General features: G+C 39.1%; 1 protein-coding gene across 1 annotated transcript in view; it reads left to right on the forward strand.

Moving 5' to 3' along the window:
• Positions 1-559: 559 nt before the first annotated feature.
• KCNK2 (potassium two pore domain channel subfamily K member 2) overlaps positions 560-18935 on the forward strand; it is a 126778-nt gene continuing 108402 nt past the window's right edge. The window contains exon 1 of the mRNA XM_054169994.1: positions 560-690. The gene's annotated coding sequence lies outside the window, so the exon portion shown is untranslated. The remainder of the gene's footprint in view (positions 691-18935) is intronic.

The following is an 18935-nucleotide window of genomic DNA, read 5'->3' on the forward strand; positions in this document are numbered from 1 at the left end:
TTGGGAAATACTTAGCAGAATCTGTTTTATAATATTTTCAACAAATCTCAGCCTGGATACAGGTGGATGATCCTTGTTGAAGTGCAAGAATGTTCACTGAAGAATTTTATTTGTATTGCAAGGGCACATTGCCTGGCATTGCCATGTCATGTGTTGCCTTGGCTGTAACATTATGTTGCCTAAATCAGTGCATTGTGCAAGAGACCTGATGATTGCTTCCCAGCAATGATGAGAGTGAGTTATGAGCCTCTCTGCCTCTTCCTAAAATAACAAGGAATGAATTTCATGTGGGCAAACACTTGACTCATTATTCTTGGAACCGATAGCTTACCACACAGGAATTGGAGGCTGCTCAGTGAACCAGTCCATGGTTCACAGGAAGAAGAAGCCTCCAGAGGAGCTCAGACACTCAAAGAATAACATTCTTAGCCAAAAATAACCTTGAGCACTGAAAACAAATTGGAAAAAAAAAAAAAAAAAAAGTTGGTTTACTTGTAAATGTGTTGCAGCAACATGTACCTCCAGACATATCTGAGAGATGAATCCATCTTTGTCTCCTCATCCTTTTGTATCCAAGTAAAGCTTCTTCCTTACCAAACCAGTGCTACATACGATTTGTATGGCTTATCATCATGAATCACGTGAGCTAGTCATCTGCTGCTGTTGAAGACCCTTGTGTAAGATTTGAAGGTAAGAATGGATGCCCTAGGGCAATTGAAACAATACAATATTTGCAGAGAGACTGAGAAAACCAGGATTGCTTAGAAAAGGCTGGAGTTGTAACAAAAGTGCTGTAAGAGAAGACAGTCCCACATTTGTAGCTGTACAAGGAGGATGGGTAGGTGTCATTCGTGGCATGTCCTGAATGAGCGTGCAAAGGATGCAATGCAGCATGTTGTGCTGTGGGTGTCATTGCTGGCTTGTATGGATGCATGTCAATGTGGGTGTGAGGATGGGATGCATTCGGGATAGTAGAAGTGATACACACTGGTGACCCAGGGATCACCTTTTCTCCTATATCCTCCACATGTGCTGTATGGTTTTCCCTCAGTTCTACAGCTGACTGTGGGGAATGGCATGGCCAAGCGTACACCATGATTTGAATCTGTATGTTTTGACAGTCATTCTGCAGAGTTTTTGGCACAAAGTAGAAAATGGCACACTGACAGCAGAAGGAATATGTCTCTCTTGGAGATGTGAATCCCTCCTTGGATGAAAAAGCTGCTATGTACTGCCAGCTAGCATTCTTGCTGATCATTAAGTTTCCAAATTAAATCATGATTTAAATCTACATTAGGCAATATGTGCAGTGAGATGCTGCTGTGGCATGAATCTTTATAGACTATTGCCTAGACTGGGAACCAAAACCAAACCTACCCCTACACCTTTTTCCTTCTGTTGTGTTCCCTTCCTTATCCCCTGTGCTCCCATTCCTCCCCAGGAGGAACAAAACATTATTTCCTTGCTCACAATTTTAAACAGGGGGATAAAGAGAGTGATCAGCCTGCCAAGAGCAAGGGAAAGGGTCTGGAATGACTTGATGGTAATGGAAGTGGAGAATAAGAGTTGATAACTCTCCAGAATAATTCCCTTGCTTCCACTACTGGAATCAGTAATTCCACTACTGATACCACAGAAATAATAATCTTTCCATCCCTGAGAAAATGTCAGGAAGTACAATTAGCATCCTTGTTTGTATGTTGACAAGTCAGCCTTTGTCCCAGAGGTGGCATGGGTCTCCAAGGAAAGAATAATATTTCTGTTCCAGAGTATTAATGGCCTGAGGCTGATCTCTGCAAACTAAGTACAGCTGAGGCTTCTCTGCACCGGAAATGATATTCCTGTTGGAACAAGAATGCAGGAAATTAATGTGGTAACAAATACACTGCTAAACACAACTATTTATATTACGAGTTGGGCTCTCACTTGTGCTAAAATCTGCTTACCAACACAGGAACCTATGAAGGGATATTCAAATTGATAAAATTATTAGAGTGAGAGGCTTTTAACAAGACATGAAATACCCTGATCCGAAAGACACATATTAATGTAATTTACAGAGCAGAAAACAATTAATTTAAAGGAGGCTGTTGTCATGGTCTTGATTGGTCATGGTAGCTTCATGCTGAAGTTGAGTTAGTACTTCACAACAGTGACAAGCAAAATTAAACCCCCTATGAACACCTTTATAAAATAAATAAGGATCATGTTCTTATATTAGTCTATTAAAATAGTTATGGTTAACATGGTTATGTTTACTTGAAGACCTAGTTACCTAGTGTTAAAAACCCTAGGAAACATCTAACACCATTTACCCATTCTTGTAGAGGGTCAGAGGGAGTCTCTTAAAAATGACAGGTGCGGACTGACATGAAAACCCCATTTGCTAAATGTCTTTAAGGAAGATGCTGCCTCTTTTCTGCTCATCTGCAGGTTTTGTTAGGACCTGTGCACCGCCAGCAATGCTCCCTGTTTTAATACCTTGTCTTTGAACAAAAATGGTTTGCATTTTCATTCTCTGAGAGCTGGGGTATGTAAGTACCTGTAATGGGTTTGAACAAATCATAATAAGTCTAGAAACATTAGAGAGTAACTGTTTAATCCTGCAGATACTTTATTAATTTTTCTTTGTTATTAAGGTAGTAAAAGTAATTGAAATGTTAACCTAAGATATTTACTAAGGTATTGTGCTTACTCTCTATTCAATTGATGTTCCAGTGCTGTGGGTTAAAGATGGGTTTGAGATAAGAGATTCTTAGGTCTTAGCAGTTTTGACTTAAGGGACTAAGTTGTATTAATTGCACTTGTTGTCTGCCTACAGGGTGTAAAGACGTGATCAAAAGGCTGGCAAGCCCTAAATGACTTTGATATTGTTGCATGCTAACAACAATAGATCTACAAACCCAGGATTTCCTCCAGAAGTTAGCAAGTTAGCCTGCAGAGTAACTATTTTAGCAGGTGGCATAGCACAGGTGTAGTAAGTGAGGATGTTACCTTGGGGATTACTATGTGTTGTACTTTCTAATTCAAATTGTAGGTGCTTTTCATTGAGCTTGGGTAGAGTTGTATGAAATATTTCTTAAACTAAGGGATACCCATAGTAACACAGTACAAGGTGGAAGATACTGGTGTCATTTTAATTCTGCTTTCATGCAGCACAGAAAGTGAAATAGTGTTTGGATATTGTCTTGAGAAGAGGAGCCCAGAAATTATGTTTTTAAATCCTGAGACTGACATTCACTCAAAGGTGAAAGAATGAGGCAGCCTCTGAGGCACACTTATCCCACTTTTGCTAGAGCATCTCTAAATCCACCCTAGTTACCTTATTTTCAAACTGTAGAAATACTGCTTGTATTGTGAAGGTTAACTAGATAGTGTATGACAAACTGCTTTGAAGAATGCGCATCAAAGAAATTGCATACTTCAAAACAGGACTCAGTATTTAATAACTTATCAGATAGCTGGCTCCTGCTCCCTCTTGTCTTGCAAGAGTTTTGCAATTTGTTTTAATGATGGTAGGATGACCTCCAGAGCTTCTACATTTTATTTGAAGACTGCTATGCCTGGTTGCAATGACTTTTTGTGTTATCTTTTACCCCAGTTCCATGTAACATTTTAAAAACTCCTATTATAACTCAGGAGAGAAAAAGCTCCTTAGGCTCTATGATCCTTTAGCATTTTAGATATTCTACCATGTATCTAAATTCCAGCATTGTGTCAGATGTACATTTCCTCTGCTTTCATCCCTCTTCATCTGCTGTTTTAAAAGAAAGCCTGTTGTTCTGTCAGCTGAATGCTTCAGTATGTGACTGTGATCAAAGTGAATCCATGACAAATAAGTAGCATAGGAACACCTTAATTGTACAACTGTGCACAGTTTAGGAGAATAAAATGTGTGCTCTCTTAGTGTATTTATAGAATCATAGAATCAACCAGGTTGGGAAAGACCTCAGAGATCAAGTCCAACCTATTACCAATACCTAACACCTCCTGACAACTAAACCTTCAAGTGCCAGATCCAGTTTTATTTTATTTTACAATTGTATTTTATTTATTGTATTTTTTTGTTTAATTTAATTTAATTCTATTTTATTATTTTTTTTTAATTTTACCTTTTTTTTTTCCATTTTATTGTTTATTTCATTCAATTTCATTTTATCATATCCTATTTTATTTCATTTCATTTCATTCCAATTTTTTTTGCATACCCTGTGTTTGGCTGCTGTGTATTCAGATTTGCATTCAATCTTGAACCGAAGAACTAGTGAAGGTTATCCCCCTGTCACCCTTGTCACTTCACTTCAAAACTTTGTCCTTTTCTCTGAAAAATTTGCACTAATTATTTTTCACTTTGCCATTCATCTATGCCAGGACATAATTAGATTGCACAGGATTGCAGAGTACATGAAGTTGGAAGAGACCTCCAAGCTCCACCAGTCCAACCCTCGCCCCAGCACTGAATGCTCAACACTTAACTCTGTCCCTAAGCACCAGGTCATTAAACACCCTCAGGGATAGTCACTCCAGCAGTGCCCAATGGCTGAGAACCCTCTCTGGGAAGAAATATTTTCTAGCACCCAGCCTGGACCTCCCCTGGTGCAGCTTGGAACCATTTCCTGAGGGGCAGGAAAACAGCCCCCAAACCCACCCACCCCTTGTCTGGGTTGAGATAAAGAGTTTGCTGAGATGAGAGCTATGCAATCACCTTAGCAGAAGCTGTGTGGAGGTTTGTTTATTTACTGAGCTTAATATTGGCCTATCAGAATCATGTTTGGGTTTGTCAGTAAATTATCTAACATTCAAGAGGAGAGGAACATCCTTGAGCTGGCCAGATTAAACCTCTAGCACTAATTACAAGTCAATAATTCCTATGTGAATATTATTTTAATCTCCCTTCTCTCTCAGTGACATTCCTTTCATGCTCTATCCCTTTGCCACCCCACCCACCCTATTTCCCTCCTTTTCTCCCTCAAATCCCAGAGCACCTGGGCTCTATTGGAGTCTCCTCCCACCTCAGATGTGGCCACTATGCCCTCCCCACCCACTACCCTTTTTAATCTCCCCAGGAAAGGCAGAAGCCCCAAGCTGAGCCCATCTGGGCTGGAGGATCCTCCTCTCATTGCTGGTAAGCACCCCTGGTGTACGCTGGGTGATGGTGGTGGTGACAACAACGGCCGGGGGGCCTGGTGGCCCCCCGGTTAGGTAGGGCAATGATTGTTGACTACTCAAATATCCTCCATGGGTGTTGCCTGGGCCTCCGTACTGGGGCTGGTTGAGGGTCTTGCCCCAGGCTCTGGGATGGGTGCAGAAATGGTGGTGGTGGAGCAGGAGCTATTTAGGCAGGGTGGAACTGGATGATCTTTGGGGTCCATTCCAACACTGACAACTCAATGATTCTATGATCCCAAAGTCCCAGTCCTACTCTGGGCAGCCTCCAGCATGTAGTGTCTTCAGTAAAGACAGGAGCATGAAGGCTGGTAGTGGGGGAGGCAGAGCGGTTAAATTAGACGACCTTTAGAGGAAGATTACAACTCTGGTGATTCTATGATCAAGTTCCAACCCCCCTTGCCATGGGCAGGGACACCTTCCACTAGACCAAGTCAGCATCTTTAAGGGCATATTATTTTATTGTTCTTTTAACTGTACCTAGAAATAAAAATACACTATGGTATCTCTAAACTGATGGATTTTGGATTTGAAACTACCTCATTTTGAAGAGAAGGCCTTCTGTATGTTGAGATAAGGAATTAAATGATTCTATGAAATTCAAGAATGAATAACAATGGTGAGCATAAGAACCATTTAAAAGCCTGCTGAAGTTGTGGCAAGGGTTTGGCTATTTCAATGCTATGGCTCAGCTAAAGCCTCAGCAAATTTGGGCAGGACACAACTATTGTTTTGTAAGAATGATTTTCTGGCTATGGAAAAATAAATTTTAAATTCCTGGCATATCTGTTGTGCTGAAAATTCAGGGAAATTTAGAGCTGCATGTGGAATCTGTGGCTTAAACCCATCTCTGAGAATGTGCTGATGGAATAAGTCAGGGTAAAACAGTGACAATTCATCTATTTAAAACAAGGTAACTGTATTGTGAGGGTCTTTCAAGAGAGATGAGTGTTTTGCTTAGCCTGTTCTTGTACTCTGTTCCATGTATGTACTTGTGTTCATTCTCAAGGACAGGTACCATTAGCACTCTGGGCAAGGTATAGCTATCAGTTACTTTTATTTAAGCCCTCAGCTCACTCCAGATAGTGTAGTTGTACCCTAGCTGTTCACTCTTACACAAGAGCTTCTCTCATGCTCAGATGTTGGGAAAATTAATGTGGGCCAGCTTTCTTCATGTGTCAGTACCACATCCAACAGGTAGGCAGAACATTATGGTACTGTGATTTTGCTGATGGACACTGGGCTTTGGAGGACACTTCTCTCTTCCCTAGTAGATGCATTCCAGTTAAAATTCCTTACTGTTGCTACAGAGGCTACAACAATAGTTCAGGGTTGCTCACACCTCTGGAACAGAATTTGGTCTGTACTGACTAAGTTGTATTGAATTTAGAATTGGCTATTGACTTTCATTTAAATCAACAAATATGAAGGAGAAACAATTAAATGTATTGGTTGCTAGCTACACTCAAGATGTACATGTTCTATTATATCTCATTCTGTTATTTTTGTTCATTGGTTAACAAATACAATAAACATGCCCATCTTAAATACATTACTGCAGGATGCTAATATACTGAGGATATTGAATATAATAGTTGTCCTGGAGAAACAGTCCAACAGAACAAATAAAAAATACATAAATAATTTGTTATGATTTGATGTGATTATTCTGTCTTACATTTCTAGGGAAAACAATTTGCCTTTGTTTAAGGAGCAAGACAGGCTCTCTTTAACTTTTCTTAAAGTAGTTAAAGAAAAACACTCCACTCTGGATTGGATAGAATTGGAAAGTTTCAATGGAGGTACTATTCATAACTAATGCTACAGTGAAAAGCATGTAAAATACACAAAATCCATAGGTCATGGTTCTTCAAAACCTCCTTAGGCCAAAGCTTCTGACCACCTTTCTCCAAAACAAGCAAAAAAACTCAGGCCTCAAATCCACCCCCCTATTCCTTGCTGCTTCCCTCCATACCAGCCCTGCAATGACACAGCTAAAATTCATCTTGCCAGCTCCAGGCCCCTGCCAAAGCCACTCCAGGTCTCACTCCCCCACATCACAAAGATGAGGGAGCCATGTGGGGAAGGAGAAGAAAGGGGTAGAACAGCTTGCACTGTTTATTTATAGAGAGATGCAGGATTTATGGGAACAAAACAACAAAAAATTAGATTTTCTGGTCTATCTCCTGGACCTATCTAGTCTCTGGAGGCCCTCAACTTTATGGTTCTTAAAGGCACCCAGCCTCAAACCATGACACAATTATCACTCTAATTTATTTCTTGAATGTCCTAAATAGCAAGGTAGAGGAACAAAGGATGATCACCAGTCACAGACCAGTTTCTGACTTAAACCATCTATACTGAATCTTGCTCTAGTTTATTTTAAACATTTGGTAGTTTAGCATATGTAATTATGGAATTATGTAAGTTGGAAAAGACCATTAATATCTTGGAATACAACTGTTAAGCCAGCACTGCCAAGCCCAACACTAAACCGTGTCACTAAGTACCACATCTGCATGTCTTTCAAATACCTTCAGGGATGGTGACTCCACCACTTCTGTGGCAGCCTGTTCCAGTGCCTGACAACCCTTTTGGCAATGAATTTTTTTCCTAATATCCAGCCTAAAGCTTCCCTGGTGCAACATGAGACCATTTCCTCTTCTGTCTTGTTACTTTGGAGAAGGGACTCCCATCTCACTACAGTCCTAGGTAGCTGTAGAGAGTGCTAAGGTCTCCCCTGAGCCTCCTCTTCTCCACATTAAGTGACTCCATTTCCCTCAGTCACTCCCCACAAGACTAATGCTCTAGCCCCCTCACCATTTTTGTTGGCATTCTTCAGACACATATCAGCACTTTGCTGTCTCTTTGTACTAAGGTGCCCAAAATGGAACACAGTATTTGAGGTGTGGCCTCACCAGTGCCAAATACAAAGGGACAATTGCTTCCCTAGCTCTGCTGGCCACACTATGCATAATTAAGAGATGCTTTCCTAAGAGAAGTAATAACAGGAATAAGTAATATATTTGTGGATTTTATAGGTATATATTAATGAATATGATTTATCTGACCTTGGTCAAGCTTTGATTCTCTGTTATTTGTCATCAGACTTATTTTTCTGAAACAGTATTCAAAGCAAGCCTGCTACACCTACTTTTCAGTAAAACAAAACTCCCTCAAATCAGTGAGCTTTCCAGCACACACAAATGTTGAACTAATCACTCATCATTATTTTGTGTTCTTTGATAAATGTTTCAACACTGCAGTTTAAATCAGCAGGATACCTGTTCAACATGATTTTCAGGGAGATTCCAGCTGAGCCCTGATCTGCAAAAGCATATACTATTATTTTTGTAGTGCAAGTGCTCAAGGGTTGAATGAAATGTGAAAATAAGGTATATGTGAAATTCTATTTTTAGTTTTGCATTTTGCATGGCCAGGCTGTTTACAAATCTGGTAAGTGAACTCTAGAGTAAGGGTGGAAATGCACACTACAATCATCTATTTCTCCAAATAGCATACAGTTTAATAAATACTGCTGCTTTTATTTCTTCACAGACAGTTTTCTGTGGATTTATTCAATAAATAAAAATCCAGGATATTGACAGTGCTTTGAGCCCTCAGAGTCTTCACACATCCTTGCAAGACCAGTGAGAGAAATCCGTCTACTTTTTCTGTCATTTTTGTGTTTATGACTCATAGAATTCATACCAAAAGAGTTTAATCAGAACCTCTTATGTATACACATGCAGCAGATAACTCTGAAATTAGCTGCCTTGAAATACAGAGTTGCTCTTTGTCGTGTTTGCATTGATGAAAATTGTATGAATGGTATTTCCTGAGTTTTCTGGTGGATTTCCTTGAACTTGACAAGCAAGATGGATTTTTGGGGTTTAGGCTGTCATTGTGTTCCACTTCCAAAATGACTGAAAGAGGCCTCTGCTCTAATCTCCATATGAATGTTGGATTTTTGTATTCCAAACACCCACCATCCTAACTGCAATACATCTAAAATACGTTCTATAGCTTTCTTCAAATTTACACAGAAGTTCACAAATATTAGTCATTTTGAGGGATGATACTCATTTTAATCTCAACAAACCTTACATGCCAAATCACTTTGTGTCTCCTTACCTGTACAGTTGTATTGACACAAATTAGTTGTATCACACATAATTGCAAAGCAGTGTAGCTAAGTCCTTGTAGGAAGCCTCATATCACTTTTAAGTTCACTGCTTGAAAGCTGCGCATCAAAGCATTTTGTGCATCATTAGCTTGTTCCTTGCCAGATGACGTGGTCCCCACACAAATATTACCATCTGGTAACTTCTGTTTAAAGCAGCTGTAGTCAGAGTATTCCAGAATTTTAATCAGTATTTAGATTTCTAAATGCCAAGGCCAATATACCTAAGAAAAGCTTCTTAGACTAAAGGTCTGCACTAGAGTGTGCTGATCTCCTCTCTGAATGGTAGCCATGCACAAAAAGGCCATGTTCCAGATATCAATTCCTAGATGATGGCTGATTATTTTATTTTTTTTAGGATAACTTTCTGTGTGAACATCTGCAAGTCATATGAAATGAAAGAAGTGTGGAAGAGAAATGTCTACTAAATTGTGATGGTCTAGAAGTTGCTTAGGCTCTTGAGTTTTAAGGCAAGACACAACTGAAAGCACATCAGCCATTTATTTTGGTACAATGCCTCTTAACAATCATGTGTTGATAAAGACAACTACTTTTAAGTTTTGGTCAGATCACAATTGAACATTGAAACAACCTTGGCTAAAAAGAAATGAATCTGATGTACAGCTCTGCAAGTGATAAAATCTAAAAGAACCAGTACAGCATGTGGGTGTGTGTGTGTTTGTTTATTTGGTGGCATTTTTGTTGTTTGGTTTTGGGTTTTGTTTGTTTGCTGGGGGGGTGGGGGTGGGGTGTGTGTTTGTTTCTCTGTTTTTTGGTTTTTTTTTTTTTTTTTCCCCCCCTAGGGGAATTTATTTATAATTTTGAAAGCACAGAGTAGTGGAAAGAAGCTGATGAAAATCCTCTCAGGAATGGATCTTCCATTGTTGACAAGTAATAAGCATGAAAATTTTATTCTCCTTTTCCTTAAGTCACCACAGAACTTATGTTTTGAGCTTCAGGAATTATTTACTAGGAATTTGTGTGCTATAGCAGCAAGTAGTATTGCTGCCTTAGGTATAGATACTGGATCTTATTTCTTTATCAAGACAAATGTGGATTTTTCTCAGGGGAACTCAGTATTGGTACCTTGTTTTCCAGTCAGTGGAGTTTTCCCATTGATGCAGCATGTAATTAGTTATGACCCATAGGTTTTAACTATAGAAAACAACTTTGTATTGCTGAAAATGATGATCCTTCTAAGAATTATTGGAGGAAATAGAACTGGGGGGGACTTGTTGCTATAGCAGTTGGTAAATGTAGCCCACTACAGATGAATAATGCTGGCATGGGATTTTTATGAAACACAGCAGAATGTAGATAGGACATCAGTGGGTATCACATCAAAGAAGTTTAATATAAAAGATTTCAAATATCAGTTCTCAGTAGCCTGATTTTACTCATTCCAAAGCAAACAAATAAACAAAAACCCATCTCAGTACCATATTCAGTAACATTGCACTACCCTAAATCTCCAAAACTTGTTCTTCTATATTGTTGTTTTTCACATCTCCTTATACTGGGCAAAGCTTGTATTCATATTTGCCATGTATCCCTTAAAAGCACCAGTTGCAAAAATTAGAGTACTTTAGCAGAAACTGTAGATACTAATGCTGATTCTAGGGGACGCTCTTTGGGAACACTTTGTGGTGTGTGCACTGGTGTATGTAGATATTGCAAAGAGAGGGAAATGTTTTACTGTAATTCTTGTGTTATGCAGATTCCCCCAGCAGAATGCTCCTTCCCTGCTGAATTATTGTGATAAAGTTTTTCTCCACATTTGTGGCAGCTGAAGTGTGGGCTTGAAACTGGGCTGTCCCACAGAGTCTAGAATATAGGTAGAGTACTTGCCTCTGTAAAGACAGTATAGCTTCAGAGGGAGCTTATGTCATTGTTGGTGTCTGCTGCTATTGGGACTGCATGTTTTCTGCTATTTGTAGCAATCTTCCTGCTCACTTCTGGCAGGGCGGCTGGAAAAGAGGAGCCTCCAGGGTGACATAATAATGGTCTTCCAGTACCTGAAGGAGGGCTACAAGAAGGATGGAGAGAGACTGTTCAAAAAGGCTTGTAGTGATAGGACAAGGGACAATGGCTTCAAACTAGAGAAAAGCAGATGTAGATTGGATGTTAGGAGCAGGCTCTTTACCATGATGGTAGTGTACACTGGAACAAGTTGCCCAGGGAGGTGGTTGGGGCTCCATCCCTGGAGATATTCAAGGTCAGGCTTGACAGGACTCTGGGCAGCCTGACCTAGTTGAGGATGCCCCTGCTTACTGCAGGGGTGTTTGGAACCGATGAACTTTGGAGGTCCCTTCCAACCCAGACCATTCTACGATTCCATACCCTTTCACCTGGAACTGTGCCACTTCACGAGTGACTGAAGGACTGGATCTCAGTCCTAGGTTTTTACACACCTATCGTCATGGTTTGGTTTAGATCATAATACAAGTCAATAGTGAACCACATTTGTCCGGTATTAAACAGCTCCACAGAAACAGACCAGGAGATTAGTTTAGATGAATATACTGAAACATAGTATATATGAGGACATATTCTCTGCATTCTACTTATTTATGTTCAATGTGTATTATTTGGATGCTTCTGAGTCCAGGCACCAGAGCAGGTTTCTGTAAAGCGCTTTGTTTTTCCTTTTCTCTGACTTCACTGAGGCATCCATACTCTTTTATGCATAGCTACTGCTGTTCATCAATCAGAAGGCCATAATCAGCTCATCAAGGCACTTTGAAGCCTTTGTAATGTGCAGTTGTTGATGATCTTTTCCCCTTCCAGTATATAATTGCTTAGCCCCTACTTTATCACAGATTTAGTCAGATATTTTTCTCAACTGTTCAAGTGCTCTTCCTAAAGTACAATTACAGCAATTATATTAAGGAGGGTTATGAGCTGAAAAAAAAATGTACAAAGCCCTATTTTGAAATGAGGTAATATTAGCAACATGAATTAGATGAAGCTTGGAACTTGGTCCAGATAAAACAGATTAAAGATGACCAATTTTTGGAAGACCATATTTTTTTTTTTTAAATCATGAAGTGTTGAAGCAATTGGAAGTATCACAACAATGTTGATTTGGAATAGACAGAATAGAGGAATCAGATTGTTTGGTTCTCACACAAGTAATTCAAGAGTGATTCCATCCAAGCAAATATAATTCTGCCAATAGGAAACCAAATGTAAATAGGAGGAGAAATGACCTGGTGAACCTAGAGCCTTTTGAAAGTTCTCTGCACAAGTCTGACATTTTCTATGTTCTGTGTTGAAAAAAGCAAACCAAATGTGCCTGCTGTTGGTTTATTTTTGTGCCCTCAACAACATGGGAAAGCATGTAGCATGCCCAATGTCATTTCAGTGTGGATTACATATGTGCATATACTCTCTTAGTACAGAAATCGCAGGGCATTCTGCATTCAGGGCATTAATCCTTCTGAAGTCTAGTCTGCCTAACTGGAGGAGTCGTCATCAGAAAAAAGAGCCTGCAAAACCATGACATTTCACCAGTACCTGTCTTCTCTCAGCAAAACTCCTAACAGGCAGAATGTAAACAAGCTGTATCTTTCATGAACCATTTGATGTGATTGAGTTTATGTTACACCAGTAGCAGTCTGCCTTGTGCATTAGAAATAGACCATGAAAGTAGCCTGATTTTATCAACGTTTATATTGCCTGTGTATTCTAGAGGAGACAGGGACATATGACTTCCTGAATTACATTATGCTATTGACAGATCAAGTCAGGTATCTTGCTTCCTACAATGGCCATGACCTAATACTTCACAGCTGCAAACAGCAGATATTCAGATGTGGCCAGCTTAAAGATAGAAAGTAATTCCTACTTGTTCCTATCACAGCTTAAGGAATTAAACATACTATCCATAGGCATTGATTGTTAATTGACATTGTTTTAAGAATATAGCTGCAAATACTTCCTGAATTTATATGCTTCTCTTATTATAAAAAAACCAAACAACAAAACACCAAAACCCAACAGTTTAACAGAACAATTCTATTTCTGTAAAACCAAAGAGGACAGAAAAATGTAAATCCTCTTATCCCCCTCGCTTCCATAAGGAAGACAATGAGATAATAACTGAGTGTGTCTCAAAAATGAGAGAAGGGGAAACTGCAGTCTGCTCTACAAGGACTACTGATGGAACTATTTCTGGTACTGAATTTTATTCAGTTGAAATCTGTTTTCTTGAGCCCTTAGCCACCAGCTATGGATTTAATTGATGTTTGCAGCTGGATGAATAATTCAATTTCTTCTGTCCTCTTCAGCTTGTGAAAACCATCTTCAGGTTTCAGCTCCCTCATGTATTTATCCAGATACTTCTTGAATCCATTCAAAGCTGTGCTTGTCTTCCTTTGGGATGACGTTTCCAATAACGTGAACAGGCTCTCAGTTCTGCAAAGGTTCTGCTTAAACAGAAACATATCAAAAGGGCTGTGCAAGGGGAAACCTGTGAAATTCAGCCGTGATGTTTTAGTCTCTGGGTTAAATGGATACATGGGTTACATTCTAACAATGGTGAAGTGAATGGCACAGTTCCCATGGACTTGGAAATGAGTGATTTCAGATTGGGTCCCAATTCCTGCAGGTGAAAATTTAAAATTCAGACTTGAAAATGCAGTTTTGAAGCATATTTTCCATGTTCAGCTTTATGAAATGTCTCTTGTCATTTTGAAGAAAGAGGATGTAAGGATTGCTGATGCTGTTGCAGTGTAAATATTTGTATGAATATTTGTATTCAAAGCCTTTTCCATCCATTTTATGCAAAAACTTTTGGTCAGGATGCATGAAATAACTTCCTTACATTAAAGAGGTCAGAGTAAACTCTGTTTTGGATGACCTGGAGTAAAACAATATCAGATAATTCATTTCTGCTTCCCCCAACTAGTTCACTACAATAAAAACATGGAGGGAAATACAGTGATTTAGTGGTGGGGATGGTAATTTGTTTTCTCTTTCTGTTAGACATTCACTGCGTTATGAGTTACAGTTAATGTACCTCATGTCTTTCATTCTCCATTAGACATCAGTAAAAGCCATGAAACAATATTCAATACAGCATATTTGTAAAAGCTTTATAATGTTTCCTTTCCCCCTCTCTTTTCCTCCCTTTTTTTTGTTTAGTTTCTATGTAACTTCTATCTAGATCCCACTATTTTTTTGTGTGTGTGTGAGAACACATTTAGCCACTGACATCAAGAAAACAAAATTATATGTTTTAAAAACAACCAAAATGTGACAGTAAATGGTGTTACGATGAAATAGGTGTAAAGTGGCTATATTGTGGGCAGAAGACTGATGTTCTTAATTATTCATTTTCGTGCTTTTAGGTGCTTGGATTTTTAATGTGATGTAATAGGTACCATTTTATCTCATCATTACATTTAGTGCCTTCAAGTGATTTTAAGAATATGTATAATGATTTGGTTTTCTGTTTTGATAATCTGGCAGTATTTGGATGAAATGCAGAAAAAAAATCACAGGTTGGTAAGGAGGGTCAGATAGATTTCTAAGTTGGGGGAAGGTGTAGGCTAAAAGCAATTGGAGAACAGTTATTGACTTATTCCCTCCCCCCCAACCCCGGGACTGTTTTGTGACAGAGCTGCTGAAAAGCTTTCCAGCAACGTGGGAAATGTAGTTTTGTTTAAGTTGCAAAGCTAGTGGTTGAAAGTAAGGCTGGAATTGAGCTAGCTACTCTCATCCTGATAATAGATGTTGGCAAGAAAATCAAAGTCTGATTACTTTCATTGCCCTCCCTACATATTCCCCAGTGCTCCCTGGGACAATTGCAGCCAACTTAGATTATAAAGGCTTTGGGTTAGACAAAAGACAGAAAAGCTTCTGCACTTTTCCTGCCCTGCCTTCAGCTTACTTTTCCAGATTGCTGCAGTTCATGCAGTAGAGACTGAGTCCTTCTCTTGTGTTCATCCTTGCCTGTATGTCTTCCATGCTATCCAGTCCAATTGTTGCTGGCCTTGAAATGTTTATGTGGCACAGGAGTATAAGACACCTGTATCCCTAGAAGATGTTTTCTTGACAGGAGGAAGCCAGAACAGAGTCTAGTTTTGGTATGACTGGTGAATTGGGAGAAAAATTAATTCTCTTCTTCCTCAAACACACCAGTCAGCAACATCACCTCATCTCATTGCAGAAGGGAAGCTGTGCTTTCAAATCCTTGTTTATAGAAATCAAATATCTGTAATTGTCTCTAAGTCTGTGAAAGAACAGTACAGTCCAGAGGAACTTTGAAGTATTTTGTCCTTTTGATTAGTTTGGGTACAAATTTAAGGAGATTCACCTTTTAGCAATGGATTTCTATACTTTGTACAGAGATGACTGAAAAAGTTTCTGTTTACTGTTAATTGCCTTCTGGGCAAAGTTTATATTATGTATTGTATTATGATGCGAAAACACCTAATGCCCTCTGTTTCAGTACAATATAGAACATTTGATTTTTGTGGATACTGAATGCTACTATGGATTTAGCAGCCAGCCCTTATTTATCTCTCAGGTCATTATATCTGACAGAGGTACTCCATGGGAAATAGAAATAATTTTGTTCCTCATGACTATGAAATCATTAGAAAGTCAGAGGTACATCTGTAATGTCTGTCCATTAATATAATCATTATATTTAATAATAATCAACTTGCAGGCTTGGATTCTCTAAAAACTGTTTCTGAGAGAGCCACTAGCCTTGATCTTTTTAAAAGGCTGTGGAGCTTTTGCCTTCCTTCAGATGAAGGCAGTAGGAGATGTTCATACCATCTGGAATACACCATCCAGCAGCACTGGAAGTTAAATGTGATTATCAGACTAGCTCTTGGTTCCAACCATTTATGGTTTGTTTTTTATTGGGTAAGATTTTTCATCTCTGTGTGACATCAATGTAGATTTGAGCCTCATGGCATAAATGCTGAGTGGGTGGTGGGGATATGAACAACTTATAAAGCCAATCTTACTTCAGAGATGCTACCTGGGTGGCAGTTAGGCTCATCAAAATGGCTCATTATAATTTCCTAAGTTACTTTCCAATCATCAGACAAAACAGCTTAATCTAATGTGAACAACATGTGCAAGATGTTTGTGTGCCTGGTGTCACCTATTTTACATATAAATATTTAAATATTAACTGATGGGATGTTGTTTTTCTAACATGCAGCCCTGTGTTTTTTCTAAGACACAGCAGCTATCTGTCTGCCTCAAGTGTACCACAGCACCCATATTTTCTAAAACTCTAGTGTGCTCTTCTATAATTGAAGAAAAAAAAAAATCTACTCATTTTTTTGAAAAGTGACAGTAAATAACTCAATTTTCATGCTAGAGATATTGAGTTATGCTGTCTCTTTCCAGTGATACAGTCTCACAGCCTTCAAATTAATCCTGTCTCTGCAGACCTGTTGGGCACAGCGAGTTACTGCAGATCTAGCTGCAGACAGCATCCATCTGATTCTGTTCATCCAGGAGGAACAGAGTACAGCTCTTAAAATTCATCCTTGTCTGGGCTGAAGTTGGCAATTTGCAAGCATGTATGAAGAGATCAGCTGCTTAAGGAAACTCTGTTTCTGTGTTCTTTGGAGGAGGATGATCTTATAACAAAAAATGAGTGCAGTAAACAGCTGAAAGCTGCTGTGCCAGACTAAAACAGGATAGAATGTGATTGTTGATGTCCCGGATTCCTCCCTTTTCATGGTCCATTCTCTCCTCCAAATTGGCAGCTGTTTCCATGAACACCAATTCCTTCCCCTAACTGTTGGCAATGAGACCATTTCTAAGACTGATGCAATATAATTTAAAATGAGAGTGCTTTTGTTAGAAACACAAGTTGTTGTCATACTCTGTCCTTTCCCCTAAACCCCAAATATGTCTGTTTGCCACACTGTTCCCTGTAAAATGGCTGTAACTGTCCGTTTTTGATTCCCAGGCTTTTTTATGGCCACTGCATAAACATTACTTTAACACCAACTTTGTGGCTGCCAACATACTTACCTCACAGTTACTTAGAATTTACATGGAGACACGGGGAGTCTTATTCTTGGGGGGGTGGGGGTGGGAAAGGGGGACAGGGGAAGCCAGCTTAGCACAGTAAGCCTGTGTTAAAACTGAAACTATGTTAATTGCATAGTATACCTAATTATCTTAGGCTTTCATTTTCTCTGAGTCATCTATTATTTGCCTTTTCCCTTGTGGCATAATGAATCTGTACTTTCCTTTGGGTTTTTTGTTTAATTTTGAACTAACAATAAAGCTTTTTCTTGATTGTTTTGGCTTTTTATTCCTTCTTTCATTGTTGCTTTTAAAGTTCATTTTCCTTCTTAGCCTTTCTGACTCTGTTATTGCATTCTTGTGCTATTTTGTCATATTCATCCTTAGTCCTGTAGCCTTTGTAAACTTTTTTATATGATTCTTCAACTAAAATATTAGTAAGGAGAAATTTTATTAGGAATCTCTACCAATTACTTAATTTCTTTTGTAGCCTTTGTAACAACGACATACCTCTTCTACATAAAAAATAGTCACATAAATACCTAGATTGATTTTGATCTTGCAAATTCTTGTCACACTGAATGAAAAAGATTTTTCTCTTCAGTTTTGAGTTCATCACCTTTTACTTTCACTGCAGCTGTAATCGTGTGTCAGGGTAGTATGATGTTCCTATGGTGTAACAATGCTTTCAATTTTTATTACATAGTGAGTAGCTGTCTATGCCTTTAAAGGTATATTTTTGCTTCTAAAAACCTACAATTACATTTCCTTGGAGCAGTTTCCCATTTTCAAATGAAAACAAAATCACCAGCTCAAATAGCTTAATCATATGGGAAATCAGTGGTGCCACTGGTGTGGTTATGCCTGTGATGCTGTTAAAGATACATATATTCAGAATTTTATCTACCAGCTTTATCTCTAGATCAGCATTTTGTAGGCACTGCATGACTTTCTGTAATAATTCAGAGACTAAAGTATAGGGCAAGAACAGTTTTATCCTTAATTCAAGTCCTGGCACAGTTAAGATGCCTTATTTTGCCCAGGTAGCTTATCTGTAGAACAGAACAGAATCACAGAATCACCAAGGTTGGAAGAGACCTCAAAGATCACCAAGTCCAACCTGTCACCATAGACCTCATGAATACTAAACCATGGCACCAAGTGCCACATCCAATCTCCTCTTGAACAACCTCCAGGGATGGTGATTCCGCCACCTCCCTGGGCAGCCCATTCCAATGGTGAACAACTCTCTCTGGGAAGAACTTTCTCCTCACCTCAACCCTAAACTTCCCCTGGCACAGCTTGAGACTGACCTCTTGTTCTGGTGCTGGTTGCCTCAGTAAAATTACATGAGACTGAATAGAGAGGAATTATAGAACACTGGTTAAATAGGATTCATAAGCATTTGAAAGAAGGTGAATTATTAATTAGACAAATAGTTGTATGAAGAGTTGTACGTCTAGTTCCTCAGGGACCCATACTGGGTCAAGTGCTGTTTAACAACAGCAACATGGACAGTGGCATTGAGCGTACCCTCAGCAAGTTTGCCGAAGACACCAAGCTGTGTGGTACTGTGAAC

This window comes from Dryobates pubescens, chromosome 2 (assembly GCF_014839835.1).
Source record: "Dryobates pubescens isolate bDryPub1 chromosome 2, bDryPub1.pri, whole genome shotgun sequence".
In the NCBI taxonomy this organism is placed as follows: Eukaryota; Metazoa; Chordata; class Aves; order Piciformes; family Picidae; genus Dryobates; species Dryobates pubescens.